The sequence below is a fragment of the Saccostrea cucullata genome, unplaced genomic scaffold, assembly GCF_032062105.1.
Source record: "Saccostrea cucullata isolate Sc308-1 unplaced genomic scaffold, CSIRO_AGI_Scuc_v1 ctg13888, whole genome shotgun sequence".
Classification (NCBI taxonomy): domain Eukaryota; kingdom Metazoa; phylum Mollusca; class Bivalvia; order Ostreida; family Ostreidae; genus Saccostrea; species Saccostrea cuccullata.
Genome location: NW_026919150.1, coordinates 5185 through 15322, shown reverse-complemented (window position 1 = coordinate 15322; position 10138 = coordinate 5185). Strand labels below are relative to the sequence as shown.

The window sequence follows — 10138 nt, the reverse complement described above, 5'->3', positions numbered from 1 at the left end:
AGAGCGATTAAAGGGCCCCTTTGGGGCCTTTGTTAAGTAAAACGATTCAGTTTAAGTTCAACGGTTGTAAGAATATAATATAGAGTAGAAAGGAGATAATAAAATCCTTAATGTCAAGTTTTGATTGGTCTGTTTTACAGGGGGCCCAGGAGGTATTTCAGGAGTTCCCCCATGAATACATTGAACCTGAGAGCCTACCTAAGGTTGCCAAGCAGGGAGGTATGGAAGATAGTTCATTATTTCAAAGTTTTCTCCATTTCTTTGTCAAGCACCATGTTTATTGTCCGTTATTTACATGTAAATCCATTATCTAAATGTAAATCTTGATTATCTAGAGTTTTTGAAGCCCTGAGTAAATCATGCTCAATTTATACCTGAGCTGTACGCAGATCGAAAGGAAGTAATGTCGGATTGCTTCATACATGTATGTTGACTGTATACAGTAAAATTTTCGCCACATTATTTTCCGTATCTGTTTATATTCAGCAACCAACAAGCTGTACGTCTGTGTTGCTAGGAGAGATGACCATTACATCAGGAAGGAAGGCGGCAAGTTTGATGCTGAGGAGTTTGAACAGCATCCTGATAGATATGCTTCTACTTTTAGTCATAGTGTATGCATGCATCTTTGTACAAAACAGATTATTGATAAAGAGTTTCATTTTGTTTAGCTCACCTGAACAAAATGCTAAGCAGAATTTTGAAAAGTCTCTTTGTCTTTCATTGTTTCTCTTATTCTTAATGTTTTACATGGACCATGACTTGATTTGATGAGAAAGCTCACACTGAAAATTTATAATGAATCTCAACCATGAGTCTGATGAGACTCCTTTTGTTTGCTAAACGTGGACATTTTTTATAATTCAGATTGCACCATATGCTTCTGTCATCATCAATGGTATTTACTGGGCCCCGAATGCCCCCCGCCTGATCACCATCCCTGACGCCAAGACTCTACTGAAGCCGACACCAGCTCCATGGTTACCCTCCAGCCCGGGCTGTCCACAACTCCCGCACCGCCTGCTGGCTATCTGTGACATCTCCGCAGATCCTGGTGGCTCCATCGAGTTTGTCAAGGAATGCACCACCATCGATAAGCCTTTCTGTCTGTATGATGCGGAACAGAACATGGAGACAGAGAGGTGAGTGAAAGACAAACACTTATATATATATACAGGATTGTATGTATTTTTCAGAGCAAAGATACCATCAAATATTGTTAACTCAAACTTAGGGACAAAGATAAACTAAGCAAGTTGCATGTAATAACAATAAGAAGAAACAGAATTATAAGCTAGGAACTGGCTTAATTATCCCCACAGGATGCAATTGGAGGGAATTAGTAATAGGCTTAATGAGTATATGAGTGTGGGTGAGTGAATGTGTGCAAAATTTAAAGTAATTTATTTGGGCTTTATATGGCCTTTTGCAAGGGGATGAGCTCTGCAGTGTGGTGCCCTTTGCTAGAAATCTTACTTTGCTAATTCTTTGGTTTATGTTTATTTTCACAGTTTCCAGGGAAATGGTGCTTTGATCTGCTCTATAGACAATATGCCAGCACAGATTCCAAAGGAGGCCACTGATTTCTTTGGGAACCTCCTTCTTCCTTACATTCCAGACATGGTGATCTTTAAAAAATATTTTTTTATGAAATGTGTATCTTTGAAAACTGTTCAGTTTTAGACCAGATGAGAATGTGCATGCTTTTAAGGAGTAATTTGATATGAAAATTAAAGTAATATGTACAAAGGCTAATATAATGAAGAGCCAGAGAGGATGATTTTGATTTGTTAGAAATGTAATTCATTATATTTGCCAAGTTAATATTGTATTATAAAGCCATGGGGTATTAGTAATCAGAGTATTTTGAGTTTTGGAGGTGTACTTGTGATTTTAAAAATTGAAAAGCCTTTACGTATAGTGTAAAATGGCATCTTACGTTATCCTCATTGGAATATTTCTGTAGCTGAAGTTCCCTGCTACTTTACCTTGGGATGAATACGATGTGCCAGCTGTCATTAAACATGTAAGTCTCAACTTCAAAGTTAAAGTATCCCATTATAATAATTATATCAGTGGCAATAAGATTAAAATCTGATTGATGTTTGTGTCTTGTTCTATAGGCAGTGATTGCATCCAACAAAAAATTGACTCCAAATCATGAATATATTGATGAACTTAGAAGACAAAACTTAAGGTAACCTGTACAAATTATATCATGTACAATGTTTTATATCCTGGTTTATTGATTAATATACTGTTAACCAATTATTCATGTCAACTTTTATTCGCAATTCGTCAGTTTGAAATCAATTCATGATGATTTATTTTCACCAATAAAGAAACATTTTGTTAAATTAAAAAAACAAAGCAAAATAAATGGTTCATGGTGATTAATATTGGGGACTTAAAGTAGGTCATGAAACTCTTGAATATTTCCTGCACCCGAATAAAAGTTTGCTCACAGTTACTACTTTTAATTACTGTAAATCACTTTTTATACGCGAGAACTTTATTTTCGCGTAATTACGCGAGACGGTATGCTTACGAAAAATTCATTCTCGCGTACAATAGAATTCCTTAAGATTATATAGAGCGATGACCACAGTTCGTGAAAATTTGGTCTCGCTTATAAAGAGTCAAAGACTATCTCGCAAAAAAAAAAAAAATTATGTGATCTACAGTATCAGTTTTGTAGTTTTGATTCTTGGCTTGGGTTTCTAAATCATTGGTCCCTATTTTATAGTTCCTCCCAGAAGGCTCAACGTCACCCAGAAAATAAGAGTGTGCTGATTCTGGGGGCAGGGTACGTGTCCCCTCCAGTGGTAGAATACCTGGCCAAGAGCAAGAACACTGATGTCACCGTGGGTAGGTCAAGGTCATCAGATACAGTATTAGATTCTACTAAAATGTATATATGTGTTGCATTTTTGTTTGGTTTTTGTGTTTAATCCATGTGTAGAAATTCACGCGGATTTCTTAGTCTCACACTATATTCCTAACAAGAAAATAAGGTTCAATGGGACAAATTTCAGCAGAAAATTTGTGACCGCATACATAGCTTAAATTAATACTGTGTGGAAAAAAGTACTTCAGCTACAGTATTACATTTTCTCAAAAATCAAATTTTAGGTGAATAGTTTATTTTCAATTTTTCTTTCTCATTTTAAGTGGAGCAGGACCCAGAAAAAAGGTGCTCATCAACTATAAGTTTGAGATATCTTGACTGAAGCATTTTCAAAATGCCAATTTATCAAGTTTTGTGAAATGATAAAATGATTTCTTTTATATTTTATGAAAACATTTTTCTGATTGATATCTCTTTGATGATTTCCTAGATGCTTTAAAATAAATATTTCTTTTATAATTATCATGTTTGCAACACATATATTTGAATAGTGTAAATATAACCAATCATGTAGAAATTTTAACATATGACACTTGGCTAACATGTATTTATAACTCTACTTCAAAATTGTGCAAAGCTTCTATGCAACTGTTACATTATTTTATATCTTTATTTGTTGTTCCAATAGCAATGAAAAATTTAACATTATTTATTCATTGATTTAGCCCATATACTCAATCATAATTACCCTGCATTTTACTGAAGTAACTATTATAATACTTTTATGAGATACAACTGGCCAAAAAAAATACATGTACATGACCTGAGATTGTATAACGAACAGTTTAGTTGAAGATGCATGTATATGCTGTCCTTGAACACTTTTTATCGACAGAATGGATTTATGTACATGTATTGTTGTAACGAGAACTTTGAATGCAAGTCAGAGTTCAACTGAAATTAAATATTAATAATAGATAGTTACATGTGTAACATGATTACGGAATATGTAAAAACAAATTTTGAAATCTTGTAATACCATAAAACTTTTTATGATCTGAAAAGTATGTGATTAGTTACAAGTGATTTTTTTTTATATTTCTGGAATCAGCATCTCACCTACAGGGAGAATTGGACAACATAGAGAGCTGTAATGTTAATAAGACGCTGATAGATGTACAGAGGAACTTTGATGACCTGGAGAGACTGATACCACAGCATGACATTGTGGTCAGGTACAGAAATATACTGCATTCTATTGACTAATGTGGCCTGCTTCTGATTTGGAAGTAAACTTTTTTTGCATCAGTTGCAGACTGAGTCTTTTTTATATATTGATGATTGAAATTTACAGCATATCTTTCATATTTAGATAAACATATAGGCCTATATCATGTATTTGTTTGCTTTTCTTTGTAATGCTGAGATCCAAGAAATTTCAAGCTTATAGTAACATATTCATTTGTTTTGTTTTTAGTCTCCTGCCCTATGTTCTACACCTAGACATAGCCAAGCTGTGTATCAAACATTCCATCATTTGTTTTGTTTTTCAGTCTCCTGCCTTATGTTCTACACCCAGACATAGCTAAGCTCTGTATCAAATACAAGAAGAGTATGGTCACTGCCAGCTATATCTCCCCCGCCATGAGAGCGCTGGACGCCGCGGCCAAGGAGGCTGGGATTACCATAATGAATGAGGTGGGAGTGGATCCAGGAATTGATCACATGCTGGCGGTGGAGTGCTTTGATGATGTCAAGCATGCTGGAGGAAAGGTACTTTATGCTAGAATATTTAGCACTGTATACAGGGTTATTTTCGCCCCTTTTGCACTTGCGAACAAATCTTGGCCCCGTTTTAAATTTTTCCTGTATACATTATCTATGTCTTCAGATCAAGTATTCCAGATCAAAAGAAAAATACAATGTAAATTTCATTTTTGAAATCACACTTCATTTTCTTGATTAAAATCTAGATTATATTATAAGAGATGCCTTTTAGAGAATAAAAAAAGTTTTTAATGATTTATTTGAGTTTAGATCTCCTCGTTTGTGTCTTGGTGTGGGGGATTGCCTGCCCCTGAACATTCCAATTCACCAATCAGATACAAATTCAGGTATACAGATTTGTAGAAGCAAATGTAAAGTTTGTAATACATTGAAAAAGGGCTATAATCTAACATTTAAAGAATGAATGAATTAAAGAAAACTTTTTAAAACTATCTAAAAATTATGATTTTCTATGATCCCTTCTGTTGAATTGCATGTTGACATTTTGTGGATCCTCCTAAACTTGACAACCATATAACTTAGTTTAGATAAAAAAATAAACATTTTTCCTGATTTTGTTGACAGCTAGCAGTAAACTAAATATTAGAAATATACAATTTTTGGTCTATTGTATTTGTAGCTGGTTCCCAAGGGGTGTTCTTATGAATTGTTTGAGTGGTGCTAAATATCTTAAAGACAACTGCGTAAGTAGCCAATACTTCTGAATCATCCTTTAAATTTAAATTAAGCCTTTTGAGAAGCATGAAGTCATTAGGAGTCTAATCACTTCATAACTGTACCAAAATTTAAAGTACTATAGATTCCTAATTAAACAGAATGGAATTCCGGAATTAAATGGAATTAATAATTGCATAATTTTGTGAGAAGTATCGCTTGGGAAATCAAATTTCTCGCTTTTATTTTTCTGTTGCTGAAATCTGTTTCACTTAATGCTGTTGACCAACCGTCCAATCGCTAATTATTATTCTCGCGATTTGACGTGAAAGATCCGTTTCGCGATAATAAGTTCTTGCAAAATATAAGGAATCTGCAGTAATGTCTTGATTGGGAATATTTTATTGAAGCCAGTTTTAAAAGTTTTGATGTCAATTTTTACACTGTAGATGATAAAAGTGATGATGTCTATTTTTACACTGTAGATAATAGAAGTGTTGATGTCTATTTTTACACTGTAGATAATAAAAGTGTTGATGTCTATTTTTACACTGTAGGTGATAGAAGTGTTGATGTCTATTTTTACACTGTAGGTGATAGAAGTGTTGATGTCTATTTTTACACTGTAGATAATAGAGGTACCTGGTAATGGTGGATTATTGGATGCTGTACAGGATCTGGACTTTATGCCCGGGTTTAACATCGAAGGCTTCCCAACAGAGACTCAACTCAGTACCTAAACGAGTACAATATTGAGTCTGCCAAAACTATACTCAGAGGGACAGTCCGCTACAAGGTAACACACTCAGTACCTAAACAAGTCAAAACAGAGGGACCATCCACTACAAAGTAAAATCTGTAATAGAAGAAAGCATATGCTTGTAAATATTTTCATATTAGTACAAGACTGCAAATGAAATGGTTTGGGCCTTGGATCTTGGCTTTGGGTAGCTCAGTTGATAAAGCACCTGACGAGTGATGCAAGGGTCTCTGGTTTGATTCCCAGTGTAGCCATACATTTTCTCACCTGTTAAACAAATGAGGTTTGACTGTATATGATTTGTTCTCTAAATATAGTGAATGTTTGTTTTGCAGGGGTTTAGTAACATTATGAAGGGTATTATGCAGATGGGACTGTTGAATCCAGAGCCAGTATCTAACCTTCATCCCAACGGACCAGCCAAAACATGGGTTAGTAACAGTTTATCTCATTCACCAACAGGTTTCTAGCATGGGTAAACTATAATTTGGAGCATATTTTTTATTTTGTTGCCCAAAAATTAAGTTGAAAGATCACCAGCATTAAGCATTGTGTTTGTGTTTTACAGAAAGGCTACATGTGTGAGTTATTTGACAAGAGTCCAGATTTGTTTGAGGACAGTCTTAAGGACTTGGTTCACGAAAGAGTTGGACGGTCAGAGAAAAGACTGCAAGCCATTGTAGAGTAGGTATTTTTTATGTTGTATTTAATTGATGAAAGCCATTTGGATCTAATGTTTTTGTTGCTGATAAAAGTCAATGTTAGGCATTTTTGACTTTTTAGATGAAATTTATAACAGGGGGGCTTACAACCTTACAAAAAAAGTAACTGAGAAATATATTAAAATTAGGGAAAAATGATACATTTTTGGTCTTGTTTGTCTTTGTGTTGGGATTCCAGTATTTTGTATGCAATTGTAATAGTGTTGTTCAGTAATATTTGGCAAATGACACTTGAAAATGTATAAACATTCCCCACTTGTTCTATGTTGTATGTACAATATGTCATGTCCTATTTTGTATGTACATGAACAATATGTCATGTCCTATTTTGTATGTACAATATGTCATGTCCTATTTTGTATTTTGTATGTACAATATATCATGTCCTATTTTGTATGCACAATATGTAATGTCCTATTTTGTATGTACAATATGTCATGTCCTATTTTGATGTGCAATATGTGATGTCCTATTTTGTATGTGCAATATGTCATTACAGTTTGGGATTACTGGAGGATATTCCAATGGACAAGAAAGGAAACCCACTGGACACACTCTCCAACTATCTCTCAAAAAAACTGGCCTTTGGTTAGTTGGTTACACACATTTAACACAGAATTATTTATTTTTCTGTGATGTTACATCTAAAATGAGTTTAGAAATTTGGCATATTTTAAAATTAATTTTTAGCTCACCTGAGCCGAAGACTCAAGTGAGTTTTTCTGATCACATTTTGTCCGGCGTTCGTCTGTCTGTCTGTCTGTCCGTCTGTCTGTAAACTTTTCACATTTTCGACTTCTTCTCAAGAACCGCTGGGCCAATTTCAAGCAAACTTGCCACAAAGCATTCTTGGGTGAAGGGGATTCAAGTTTGTTCAAATGAAGGGCCAAGACCTCATTCAAGGGGAGATAATTGGGAATTAATGAAAATTTGGTGGTATGTTTTAAAATCTTCTTCTCAAGAACCACTGTGCCAGGAAAGATGAAACTTATGGGGAAACATCCTCAGGTAGTGTAGATTCAAGTTTGTTCAAATCATGACCCCCGGGGGTAGGGCGGGGCCACAATGGCCGACCAAAGTTTTACATAGAAATATATAGGAAAATTCTTTAAAATCTTCTTCTCAAGAATAACAAAGCCATGATTGATCATATTTATATGGAAGCATCCTCAGGTAGTGTAGATTTAAGTTTGTTCAAATTATGACCCCCGGGGGTAGGGCGGGGCCACAATGGCCGACCAAATTTTTACATAGAAATATATAGGAAAATTCTTTAAAAATCTTCTTCTCAAGAATGACAAAGCCATAATTCATAATATTTATATGGAAGCATCCTCAGGTAGTGTAGATTCAAATTTGTTCAAATCATGACCCCCGGGGGTAGGACGAGGCCACAATGGCTGACCAAAGTTTTACACAGAAATATATAGGAAAATTCTTAAAAGATCTTCTTCTCAAGAATAACAAAGCCATAGTTGATCATATTTTTATGGAAGCATTCTCAGGTAGTGTAGATTCAAGTTTGTTCAAATCATGACCCACGGGGGTAGGGCGGGGCCACAATGGCCGACCAAAGTTTTACATAGAAATATATAGGAAAATTCTTTAAAAATCTTCTTCTCAAGAATAACAAAGCCATAATTGATCATATTTATATGGAAGCATCCTCAGGTAATGTAGATTCAAATTTACTCAAATCATGACCTCCGGGGTAGGGCGGGGCCACAATGGCCAATCAAAGATTTACATAGAAATATATAGGAAAATTCTTTAAAAATCATCTTCTCAAGAATAGCAAAGCCATTGCTCATGGGACTACTTTTGGATTTAAACTTTTCAATAATAAACCAATTTCTACTTTTTCCTAGCCACAGTGCTCAGGTGAGCGATGTGGCCCATGGGCGTCTTGTTTCATCTACTTTACCATATTGGATTGATTATTCACTATGTTTTATTAGCATGAGAAAATTGCATTTATAATTAAGCTAAATGTTATCACCAAACTCTCTTTTTCTATAGCCGTGTTATAAACAGTACATAAAACTTTCCGTGGAAGAATATCAGTGAATAGGGCAAAAATCATATGGCCAATAGATGCAAAAAATAATATTGAAGATAATTTTTTCAGCAGACTTAAAAAAACATTTTTGTATCATTTGTTTTTCAGCCCCAGGAGAAAAGGATATGATAATTATGCACCACAACATTGGAATAACATGGCCAGATAACTCTCAGGAAAACAGAGTCATTAATTTTGTCTGCTACGGAGAGGAGAAGGGGTACTCAGCCATGGCAAAGACCGTGGGGCTACCAACTGCCATAGCTACCAAAATGATTCTGGATGGTAAGTTAATATAATTCTACAAATTTCATCTTTACATTTCAAAGCTTACAGTTTTGCATTAGGCAAGCATACGTGTCATTCAAGAGATTGTCTTATTGAAATTGTATGCATATTTTCATGGGAACATTGTTAAAATGTGTACATGTTGATATTTTTTAGGGGAGATTCAAAGAAGAGGTGTAGTGGCTCCCTTATCTATGGACATCTACCAACCCATCCTCTCCCTTCGCAGTGAGGGCATACACACAGTGGAGGAGGTTAAAACTTCCTAAAGTAACAGGTGTGGATCCAAACTTCCTAGAATATTTGGTGTGAATTTAGACAGGTGTGTGTATTAATTCTGTAGAGAGTTGCTCATCAGGTCAGCAGTGTCAGTACAGAACAATCCAAAAGTTGGGTACATTTTCCCAGGAGATTGTCTCTTTGTTTTGTGGATGTGATCCACCCTGTATTTCTGATTGATTAATGAGGAAAATGTTTACATTGTAACCCAGTATCTTTCTGTTTGTAGGACGTAAGATATTTTTGTTTGTTTTGGGTTTTTTCTTTATTTCTTGTATGCATAGAAAATGATTACCCGATAGGTTGATTTTTAGTTTATTCACTTCAAAAGTGAAACACATCAGTTTAAAGGTTAGTATATAATTAAGTAGTTCTAAGTTTTTAATTTTTCAAAGGAAATATAAACATATTTCCAATTGTTTTTTTTCCAGTGAAAATACCCCCCCCCCCCTTTAGAAATTGAAGTCAGAGTAATATTAATTTTATTAACTGAAGTATTAATATGATGATAATATTTCAAAATGTTTTTGATAAGTGACTAAAATGCATTGTGTATGAACAATGTTCATGTACTTTCTAAGCTTAGACTGTTTCAGTTAAATGCTGTTTATTCTGTTTCAGATTTTTCTGCATTAAGAATTTTCTTTTAAGATTTACAATATTAAATCATATCATTATAAGAACCAAATATTCACAAATTTCATCCTAACTTCCAAAAATTTTTATTTGAAATGTCTCAG

At 34.5% G+C, this 10138-nt stretch overlaps 1 pseudogene; it reads left to right on the top strand.

The window, feature by feature from the left end:
• Positions 1–110: 110 nt before the first annotated feature.
• LOC134280018 (alpha-aminoadipic semialdehyde synthase, mitochondrial-like) lies at positions 111–9698 on the top strand (annotated as a pseudogene).
• Positions 9699–10138: the final 440 nt, after the last annotated feature.